The sequence below is a fragment of the Palaemon carinicauda genome, chromosome 33 (assembly GCF_036898095.1).
Source record: "Palaemon carinicauda isolate YSFRI2023 chromosome 33, ASM3689809v2, whole genome shotgun sequence".
Lineage (NCBI taxonomy): Eukaryota > Metazoa > Arthropoda > Malacostraca > Decapoda > Palaemonidae > Palaemon > Palaemon carinicauda.
The window spans coordinates 42,287,798-42,300,297 of record NC_090757.1 but is presented as its reverse complement, the minus strand read 5'-3'; the positions used below and the strand labels follow the sequence as shown (position 1 = coordinate 42,300,297).

The following is a 12,500-nucleotide window of genomic DNA, read 5'->3' as shown; positions in this document are numbered from 1 at the left end:
AAATATTCCTGATAAATGAAATGTAATGCATAAGGGAGATTTCCCATTGATTTTGGCCTGAGGGCTCTGAAGTGCAATCGAAATAGAAGTCAAGAATCAAGATTTTTTGGAAAATCAGCTTAAAAAATATTTTTTAATGGATATACAAAATTTTTTTACTTTTATAATACCATCTTTAAGGATTTTGCGGTATGGTCAAATACGTCCGATTTTGCGTGTTCTGTTGAATTTAACTGATAATCACTTGAGTTTTCATAGATTATGGTTAATATAAAATCACAGAACGATATTTTAAGTCTTGTGACCTTTGATTTCTAATTGTGACACGGAAGTTGCATATCAGTTTAGAGACCGCCCATGAATGGAAGAGACAAGGGACAGCGACATTGCCCTATCCCGCAGGACAATGCCCTAGAGACTGACCATATGTACATATGGTCAGTGCAAAAGCCCCATCTCCCGCCAAGCTAGGACCAAGGAGGGCCAGGCAATGGCTGCTGATGACTCAGCATATAGACCTATAGGCTCACCCAAACACCCCATGACCCTCAAAGATAGGACTCGGTAGGAGACCGTAGTAATATAAAGGGTAGACTTACATGTTACATGTGTATGGGTGATAGGATTTTGCTAAATGGCGGAATGGATTTTAACATATTCCATTTCTCACAAATGCAGTAATCATTCTGGTACTTGGCAGTCTCTCTATAAACCATTATTTGGAACTGATTTGTATATAATTTTTAACTTCTCTTCATAAAGGGCTATCCAATAAGGAAAATAAGACCTCTTATTAGCCTGAACTTCCTATTCACATCTAAACCAATATACATAAACATTTCTGACATCAAGGAGACACAATGAAAGGTTAAATGGCACACTAAGTGTTGTAAGGGGAAAATCGACTCACTGTTGAAGATCCTCTAGTGCAAATGTATGAAGCAACACATGCTGTGGAAGCTTTCCTGCAAAGGAGATTCATCCATGATTCACAATTTAAAGAAGGAATGTGGCAATTTCCTTTTGATGTTCTCTGGAAAAGGCTGGTGTTTTCCACAAAAGAATAGTGGTTCTGAAACACCACATCAACTGCTTGCTATCCACACCACATGCAAAATCCGTGAATATTTCTAAAGCTATCATCAAAGTAGCTTCATATAATGTATTAGGAGGCTTTTAATGTTATTAAAGAAATAAACCAATTTATTACTAGGAATAACTAAAATTCGTCTAAGAGCTGTCACTCAGGATTTGATGGTTTATTGAAAAGGAAGAAAATTCGAAAACTCAGGAACATAAACATCTCCATTCGTCGGTGTAGATTTACAAGTTATTCCATTACTTAAACCTGAAGGCTTTGTCTCTGCATACAAAGAAAGACCAGCCCTTTTGGCTGATGTGTTTGACATTAAGCATAGCAGTGAGAAAAATTAAGAATTCCCCAACCCCAGTATTCTTGAAGCTAAACTGACTAAATTAGTTCTTCGGTCTAATGAAATTTCGAACCTTTAACTGACCTTGATAACTAAACAGTAACAACTGATTTCTTACAACGTTTCTTTTTCACTTCTCATAGATTTGTCAATGATACATCATTAGTTATACATGGTTGTATTACCACCGTATTTCTATAATTTTAAGAAAAAAATTGAGAAAAATTGCTGTTAACTTAACCTACATTAAAGGTAAAATTAGCTCAGCAATAATAAATAGGTTTAGGCAATATGTAAAAAAAAAATATTCATGAAAGCCAGGAAGACTAAGTTTCGGACAAAAAGGGAAGGGAGGGGGGGGGGGGTTGAAATACACCCATTGAAGTGGGACTTGGTATGATGTGCCCATCTAAACAGTGTAACGAGATCAATAGAATGAATAGAATGTACTAATTTTGCGGAGGAATTACGCTCATAAGTGACGACATATAGCCTTAAAAATAAACTTCCCTTAGCACGTGACCTTAGGGAACAAACTCATTAGAAAGACAAGAAAGATCAAAGGTTCCCAATGGAAAATGAAAAGGTTAGATGAAAATTGAAAACAAACTAAACTTCCTTTACTTTAAAATTACTCCAAGGTGTAATTGATTTACGTGTGCATTTTTCTCATTACTATTGCTACTAATACTATTAATGACAATAATAATAGTGTTCAGATTATTTCTATCATCACCATCATAATAATAATATCCCAAATAATCATGAAAACAATACATTTATTTTTAGGATAATAACTTTTTTGGGGCAAATAATAATAACAATATCACTACTGGCATTGCAATAATAATAATAATAATAATAATAATAATAATAATAATAATAATAATAATAATAATAATAATAATAATAATAATAATACAGTTCTGGAGACTTGAAGAGATTTGAAATCTTCTAAGAGAACCTTTACAGTGTAACTAATCGTGAAAGCCCTACATACAAACATACAGAATAATGTACTTTATAGTATTAACAACTATATCCTTTATATTTATAAACACAAATGCAGTGCATTCTTTAAAAACAGAGATGTATCTATTTATTATACAAAACATCTATAATTAATTTTGTTAGATGGGGAGTAAGCAAACGGACATATTGAAACTATAATTACCGTTCATCGTTATCTATGCATGTAGCTTCTCAGAAAAAGCGAGAGAGAAAATAAGCAGATGTAATGAGAAGTTCCCAACGTTTATAAATTTTCCTTATCGCATGCATCAGCTGAAACTATTTATTTAAAGGGTGTGGTATAAAAAAAGAATGTAATTATGGAAGACAGAGAAATTAATTTCAAATTGTATAAAAAAATAAGTTTACGAAGTGGCAGGAACATATCAAGATGAATTGAAAGGTAAATGACATATAATTAAAATTAAAAACTATTACAATGCAAACATAAAAATATATATTAAACTCTATATATACTGCATGTATGCACATACACTTTCAAATTCAATTCTGTTTGCACACTCTTCATAGAAAAGTAATGACCTGGTACTGAATTCAACTGTACATCCAGGAGAGAGAGAGAGAGAGAGAGAGAGAGAGAGAGAGAGAGAGAGAGAGAGAGAGAGAGAGAGAGAGAGAGAGAGAGTAAAACTAAATTATCAAAGACCATCACAAAACAAATGTTAACGCTTCAAAAAAAACTTATAATCTTAGGTTAACTTTTTCCTACATAGCAAATGACATTATCGATTACATCAATTGGCCCCTTAATTAAGCCAGTAGGAAAAATACAGTAATTAGAAATCGATCTTTTAAAATTCATTAACAATTTAATCAACCTCCTAATAAATGGTAATTAAAGATAAGAGATTTTTATTGGTGTTCCAAAGTAATGTCTACACAACAGAAAGTAAAGCTGAATGAATATAGTAATGAAAGGGAAAGAGGAAATTTGTGCCTACGTAATCCCCTTTTACACCCTAACCAAGAAAAAAAAATTCAAATGAGATTATTTCGAAACAAAATAGATTTGAGAAAGAATTGCAGTTTTAAATATATTCTAAATTTAGATTAAACTTATTCTCATTAGCATACAATATCTACATACTAATTACAAATTTACCAACACTGCCAGAATATGCAAATGTGTAGAAGCGTTCAAGTATCTACCTCAAGATTAATATTAATAGACGAGGATATTAATACTCACGCCTAAACTTAGCTGTAATAAGTAATTATGCATTTGCATGTGTACGTATATTTATATAAAAAGAACTTACACATATTAGAGCACATTGCACATAGAAAAATTTAGCTCAATAAAAAGATACAATTTGACAAAAATTAAATGGTGGAAAGAAATATTTATTTATTTTCTTAAAAAAAAGTAACTGTAAGAGTAATACCAGTCTGTCAGCATGAACTTGAAAGGTAATTCTACAAGTACTTTACTGATTTTCTAGATATCCTGAATGGCAATTGAATAGACTTTATAACTTTCTATAAGTAACGTATCAACTCAATCATGACAGTTTTTACTTTATTCTATGTATATAATTACTATTCTTTGAAAAATATTTCATATCGATTGTTTTATCCCAAGTTAATATTAACACACAAACGCTATATAATTCTAAAGAAAATCTGTGGCAACTACATCGCTGATTAGCATCGGTACTTCATCATTCATGCATGGTTTCTGAAACCTTACATATGCATAAATACAAAATTAATCATCATATCAATGTATTTATATAGGCTTCCTACGGCGAGAAAAAAATTCGAAATCGTGGTTTTAACTGAGGATCTCTTATGAAACTTTAAACTCTTATTTACCTCTGAGTAACAACTGGTGTTAAATACGAGAAAACTTTAGAAAATCCTGCTTAAGCCTAAATTTAAAAGTAAAGTACTTGAGACATATCACTGTCAGTTTGTCACACTGATAAGTTCAATATAAATAGATTAAAATGTCTTTTTTTTTTTTTTACTATTTTTTATCCTGCATTCGAATACTAATGTACAGAGTAAAAAAACTTATTTGTATGAAATACCTTTCTAAAATCTGACAATATTACGAAGAAATTTCCTATCTTTGAATACATCCACTGAAAAGATCAACAATTTAAATGCTGATCTAACTCTCGTGACTTTTAGGTTCGGTACGAATCAATTTGCATAATTTGTAATTCCTTTCAAAGACTCAGGTAAGCCATAGTTCAGAAACTTGATGAACCAAGAGGAAGCGAAGGCATGATGCACTCAGTCTAGTGAAATAAACTTTTTGTTTCCATACCATATCATTAAAATAAACATTTAAAGTTTTATTTCTCTCCTTTTCTTGGATCAACATGACTTAAAATATACCTGTAGTACTTTGACGGCATTTACACTGACTGTGTAAAAACGGGTCTTTTAACAATTAAGCCTCTTGAAAGTTTTTGCGCATTAAACAGGAAGATTTAGTAAATTTTTTTTTAGGATACCTGAATGCAATTGAGAGAAAAGTAATGGTTATGCCTATTTTAAAATGTATAAGAAATAATAATTAAATGTGCCTAAATATAATAAGTACTATAGGCATAAGGCTAATTCGAATGTTATTCGGAATATTAAGGTGTTACCTTTGAAAAATATCCCAGGTATGTTAAGGCCACCGAGGGATTGAAGGATTTGGCATTTTCAAGCTACTTGCAAGCATTAATTTGTCTATTTTTCAGATTTATGAAAAATAATGAGATTTTGGAATATTTTACGGCTATAAAAGTAAAATAAGAAAGAGTGAATGAATAAATGAAACCCATTATAAGGTACCTGAAGCAATAGTTGCAATAGTCTTTAACATCAATTTTACTAATAAGGGCGAATTTCTTAATAAAAATATATTATGAAAAAGTAAATGATCTTACAAAAGGTATAAGGAAGATTTTTGCAGAAGGCCAGTTTCTGAAAATCTTTTCAAAATGATACTAGCATCATACATTACTCCCCGAGAAATCTTTGCTACAGAATAGACTTAAAAAAACCTACTTCCAAACACCCCAGAATATGACAATCAATCAACAAACGTCACCATTCAAAAGAACTAGACAGTTACCACAGTTCCGTGGGTATTTACTCTGTCATTACAAAATATTGTGTTAGATTGGTATGGTCTATTCTTAAAACCATAGGGGGCTGTCTCCAATCAACTGAGTGTTATTCGAAGTGTGAGTTTGTGAAGATTCAAAAAATAATTATGAACGACATAAGCCATACTAGGTTATCCTAAAAAACCGGGGTAAATGGACACAGGCAGTGATTTTGAAATATTGTGATTCAACCTTCGATGGAATATCTAAGACGCATATTATAATCCGACGAACACACGAATGTTAAAGTATGTCTGTATGGATAAAAGGACCCTTCATCTAGAAATTTCTAAAACAATATCAGAAAAATATCCGTATTGTCTCTGCTACTTGTGTTAATGATAAATAAATGGACTGAACGGAATATCATTCATTATTCTCATCACAATAAAACTAGAAGGGAAATAGTTTAATTCGCCTAATCAGAGAAAGAACATTTGTAATAGGTTTCAGTTCTTGGCGTAAGGAAATTAAGCCACCAGTTTAAAAAAAAAAAAAAAAAGCAAGGCAAACCATTGTAGCATCAGAGCATGATAATAATAATAATAATAATAATAATAATAATAAAAATAATATATTCATCGCATAAAAAGGAAAAATACAGTAATGTGGAGAGGCAAAGCTCCTTGTGCCCTTCTTAACATTACAACAAGAGACGTAAGTAGTCTGAGAGCAAGAGGAATGTACTGTGATTTTCCAGAGACAAATCTTTCCCGGGAGTTATCACACTATCACTTCGGCTCTTTCGTCGTGTCACTGGATTCCAAAGTTAAGCAAACAACAAACGGATTCTAAACTTTTTCGTTCTCTCTCTCTCTCTCTCTCTCTCTCTCTCTCTCTCTCTCTCTCTCTCTCTCTCTCTCTCTCTCTCTCTCTCTCACAATGATTTAGAGCAAATCCAACGGCGTTTCATGTTTTGCAAACATACATTACATTATAAATGATACAATGCAAGAACACATGAAAACAAGCACTAGTTGTGTGAATATATTTGTCTATTCAAGCAAACATACCTAGGGACATATTACACACAATCTCTCTCTCTCTCTCTCTCTCTCTCTCTCTCTCTCTCTCTCTCTCTCTCTCTCTCTCTCTCTCTCTCTCTCTTTATATATACAGTATATATACATATATGAATATATATACACACATATATGTGTGTTTATGTATAACAGCCATGAAAGAAGTGAAAAGAATTGACTAAAGCCTTTTAATTTTCCGTTTTGTGGCTATAGAATATGTTCATGTGTAAGTTGTCGAGACTTACATACATACATACATATACATATATATATATATATATATATATATATATATATATATATATATATGTGTGTGTGTGTGTGTGTGTGTGAATATATATGCAGTATATATATATATATATATATATATATATATATATATATATATATATGAATAACCTCAGAGTGCAGTGTGATAGATGGAATGGTGTTCATGTATCAAGCATATTTACAAAATGTTTCTGCACAAATCACGGTGATAATTTTCATCTCTAAAAATTCTGCTTTTCCTATCAAGCATCATCCACATCTACTGAACAGCATTTACGGCGTAGAGAGAGAGAGAGAGAGAGAGAGAGAGAGAGAGAGAGAGAGAGAGAGAGAGAGAGAGAGAGAGAGAGAGAGAGAGAGAGAGAGACACTAGTTATCTACAAAGGTACGTCTTCAAACCCACAACCACTCAAACACAGACAGACAAGCGCACTTCTCCAGCATCACCATGACCCGCGTGTCCTCTCCATCGTACGTGAAGAGAAGACAGATGAAGGGATGGTGTTCCACAACACCTCGCCAGGAAGGATCTATTGGACCCGATGGTGTGACTCAATATCTTTGATTCTTAAGAATTTACGTGTGTGTTCTTTTTTTTGTGTGTGTGTGTGTGTGTGTGTGTGTGTGTTACAAAGTATAGCAGCCTTGTCAAATATTTTAGTTCTAACATGTCAGACAAGCCAAATCAGGATATGTGATTACCGCAGACCAATAAAATATTCAATTACAACTATTATTTTATTTTAGAACACAATTCAGCCTTGATTACTTGAAAATGAAATTAAATGTTTCATAAATCCATTCTTTTCTTATCATTTAATAATTTTTTCTAATTTCCCATAAACAATATTGGATGGATATCCTGAAAACAATAAATGCTTCAGAAATCCTTCCTCATATTATTTAGCATTTCGCTTTAATTTCCCATTAATAATACTTGAAGGATTTCCCTTAAACGAAAAAATAGATTTCGCAAATACTTCATGTCATTATTTGGTCGTTTACCTGTAATTCATAATATCAAAATTATTAAATCAGACATTCCACTAATCAATTCATTTACTCATACCCATACATTTGAAATGTATTATATTTGAGAAATTTCATGATTATGAAAGCCAAAAGCTGAAATGTATACCTTCAGCTAAGCTATGGAAAAGCCTAATTATTCAATTTCTGAATAATGTCGCATACGATACCAAACGAGACATATTACACAAAATCACTCTCTCTCTCTCTCTCTCTCTCTCTCTCTCTCTCTCTCTCTCTCTCTCTCTCTCTCTCTCTCTCTCTCTCTCTCTCTAAATAAATAAATAGAACTTGAGTTATTAACACATCGGAGTCAAAAACATACTAGTGTTTCATATAAAAAGCACTTTGGGAGCACTAACATTAAAGGAAAGTGTAAAGTAACGAAAAAAAAAAAAAATTGGAAAACAGGTTTTCCTAAGTACAATAAATCCTCTAATAAATTAATCTGATTTGAATATTTCAGAAACATCAGACGCCGGCAAGAACATTTCCTTGAGGGCTGCTCAGAGAGTTATTGAGTACTTTGACTGAACAGACAGTACTACATTGGATCCTTTTCTGGTTACGGCTCATTTTTTCCCTTGCCTACACATACAACAATTGTCAAGCTTATTCTAAAGAAGAACTGCCATTTCTAACTAACTAATTAACCCAATGAGAAATAAAGTGTTAATTTCCAAAAAAGATATATCAAGGAATAAGTTAAAATGAAACTGCCATATTTCCCTAACGGCAGACTGATCGTGTTTTACTCGACACACATAAACTAGCGTTCATAACACAAAGCGCTGATCTGCCTTTGAAGTTAAAACAAAAATTAGAGCTTTCAGTCAGACATCAATGCTTTTCAGATCTTCCTAAATCAATTACACGATTACTTGAGATTGGTGTCGGACTATGTTTCTTTCCCAGTTAGTTTCCAAATGTTGATATTGGATTTATCCGAATACGGATGGATTTCTAAAATGCGTTTTATTCCGTTTAATGTTCGATAAAATCAATGTAAACACGAATTACAAAATCACCCACCAACAAAACAATATTAAAATTGAAAAATGATGTGCACGGGAAAGTGCGCACACAATTTTGCACTCTAAAGTACAAGAAAGCCTACTTGCACGCAAATTAAAACAAAACACAATAAATGAGCTTTCAATGTGAAACGAATTATGTTAGGGAAAATGGAAGTTTGAACATATATAATAATTTCGTATAAACAGATGATACTGTTCAATTCCTTAGGAACCAAATGAGTAATGGCTAGGAGGCTATCCCTTCAAAGGAGTACTAAAAATATTTAACATTTGCATTTTTATATTGACCTCTCCCTCCCCAAACAGATATCAAGTTAGCTAGACAGATTACTCATTTGGGCCCTTAATTATTGGATTTTCATTAATTATATTTAACGTTCAAAATAATCTACTACTACGGAATATACAATAAAAACAATTTAATCAAATCTTATCGCATATTTCAAAGCATTAAGGAAAAACGTTAATGTCAAAATTTCAATCTACATCGGGCAGTCAGTAAACAGAAATAGTTTCGTGCAAAGAAAATGTAAAATATTTTGTTTTTCTGCATCGAAGCTGTTCTATATTCCAACTAGAATTTATAATTCTCGAGGCATTTTTAGCTGTTATCACATTTCATAGTCATCTCTTTATATCTCTCTTTCTTCCCTCTCACATTATAAATTTATATATATATATATATATATATATATATGTATGTATGTATGTATGTATATATATGCATATATATATATATAAATAGATAGATAGATAGATAGATATGTTGTCAATAGTAATATATATATATATATATATATATATATATATAATATATATATATATATATATATATATATATATATATATATATATATATAGATGGATACATAGATATATAGATAGATAGATAGATAGATATGTTGTCAATAGTTACATTTTAAAATCATTTATACCGTTCGTGTTTTTCATTCCCTTCAAAGGTAAGTTAATTGCTTCCCTGTATTATTTGCATGGAGAGCATTTAGAACCTTCTCGCAAATATTCCTCCGCTTACAAAATGTATTTACCTTTCAAATCTTTTCTCTATCCTGATTTCTCTTTTTGTGTTACATCTTTACATTTAAAACTACTGTGACGCACAGTATTTTCCTGAAGAGCAGAGTCAACATTGGGCATTTTTCCCTTTAATGAGAGAGAGAGAGAGAGAGAGAGAGAGAGAGAGAGAGAGAGAGAGAGAGAGAGAGAGAGAGAGAGAGAGAGAGAGAGTCTTCTGATGAGAACTAATCAATTCGGACGCAGATAGAAATTCATAAAAAATCTAGGTTTGCAAGGACTGTTAATTACTGCCAAGAAAGATCATTTATTTAATTGGTTTTTTTTTTTTGGTTACTAATAATACACCCTGAACTCGAGAGCTTTTAACTTTTAGTTTTATGAGCCGTAAACACGCCAACAAATAATATATCAAATAAAGTCATGTAAATATTTTTCAATCGCTTCGAAAACACCTCAAGAAATGAATTACAAATATCGCAAAGCATTCGATTTTCAATATGGCAACACCACCAAATATACTCCCGATTGCCAATTAGGACGTTGTTCAAGTTTTGCAGTGAACAACAGACTTGTGTTATTACGGCTTTATTACTTATTCGCCTGAGAAAACTGCCGAAGGAAATTGCACGCCCGGTCCTTGGCATTAATGGGCGCGTTGGAGCTGGGCAGCAGATGTTCAGACACTGTGTTTCTCAAGTTTAGCTTCCACTAATTCAAACTCTGTCTGCCAACAATTGGTCCGGGCCGTTCAGGGTCCTTTTCGGTGTATGCATAAACTTAAGTTCTTACTCGCGTGCTGCTGTTGTGTCTATATCAAGGCGTTACTTAGGAGGCAGAATAGCTGGGGTCGTAGTTCGCAGTTTTCTTTAAACACTGTATTGTTCCTTTTTTTCGCAATTTGAGCTTAAATGCTTAGGGTCCAGCGTTAATGCCATACCTCAGGCATGATTTTATTTCAGCAGCGTAAAAAATTACTTCATAATTGGTTTTACTTTGGATACTGAACACACGGGCTGGTATATTATTTGATTATTCTTTTTATTGATTCCGAATCCACCATATGTTCCCGTATGTGCTGCTATTATGAATATAAAATATCATTAGCAATTTTAAAGATATTTTTTTCTAAATTAAAGCCTTGACACAAATTTCTTATACTTCAGGGGTCACTTTAAAATCTAGTAAGTAAATAATGGCTGGCAGCTGTTTGTCAAAAATACAGATTCTTTCCATATCGGTTCATTTTTTATACAGAAAGGCTAAATAATCAGAACTCTAAAGCCAAATGTTACACCATTCCTTTCTCTCCGCAACAAAAAAATAAAATGATTAAGTTTTTTCTTCATAAAATTACAATATTAAATCTTTTTTAAGAATTCGGCACTTTGATCTCTATAAAAGGAACTTACCAAGAGATAGGAATGTTCTATTTCAGTTTCACCTACGTTGCCTCTGGAAAAATCTCTCAAAGTATTTCTAGCTTCCTCTTTGGAAGTCCTGTTTCATCATTGGGATCTCTCCATTTTTTTTCAAGGGCATAAGTATAATTCTAAAATACAAGATAAATCTTGATACGTCTTTTCATTGGAAGGATTCTTCAAAAAATTAAAATCTTCGATTTTGTTTCCATTTTAATAATAATCACCAGCAGAGCCCCAGGACGTTTTTATGTTAAGCAAGAAGAATCGATGGAATGAAGATAAAATGAGTATGGAAGGACAGGTAGATTTGTTAGTAACTTTGTTTCTTAACCTTTATAAACTGTGTATTTGCATTACCGATAAAGATTAGACTTAGATTACCACAATCTACATGATTTTGCAATTTTACATGATATAAAGTCGAGCTGAAAGAATGAAAGAAAGAAATTTATGGAAGGACAAGATAACTACAATTTTCTTCCTTTTTATAACCTCTGGAGAAACTTTAACGATGAGGGAGAGATGTGTGCTATCATGATTTATAACTCTATCACTAGTTGATTATCGATTCAAAGATTCATTACAACGCCGTATCAATATTTGCAAATGTCGTGCGATCCTTCGAGCTGCATGCCCGTAAAAGGTTTAAATATAGGTTGACTATGACATAGGTTCCAAAGAGGAATATTAATCACAACAATAAAGATTAACATTAGGATATACATTAATATTCCATCATTAAGAAAGAATATTTTTATAAACAATATCCGATACGTGAATTATCATTAGTAAATTTACCCGGATCAAACAAATTGAAATATTAAACATAAGAGTCAACATCCACGTTAAAAAAATGAATGTAAAATATCTGATCATTAAAAAAAAAGAGACGATATTTTATCAACAAAAAATAAAATTGTACGATATCCATGCAGCTAATTTTATGCAAAACTTCGCAAAAATTAATGAAAAAAAAAAAAAAAACAGAAAATAAAACTGTCAAAAATACGATTTAATTGTATGATAATTGAGCTTTAAATTTGTAATATAAAGACATAAGTTATTTTGAGTCAATATCAAGAAGAAATGAGTGGTATAAGAAAGGAAG

The 12,500-nt window shown here is 32.0% G+C and overlaps 1 protein-coding gene across 1 annotated transcript in view; it reads right to left on the bottom strand.

The window, feature by feature from the left end:
• The window catches only part of LOC137626312 (carbonic anhydrase-related protein 10-like), a 745,117-nt gene that overhangs the window by 493,799 nt on the left and 238,818 nt on the right, over positions 1-12,500 (bottom strand). The window lies entirely within an intron of this gene.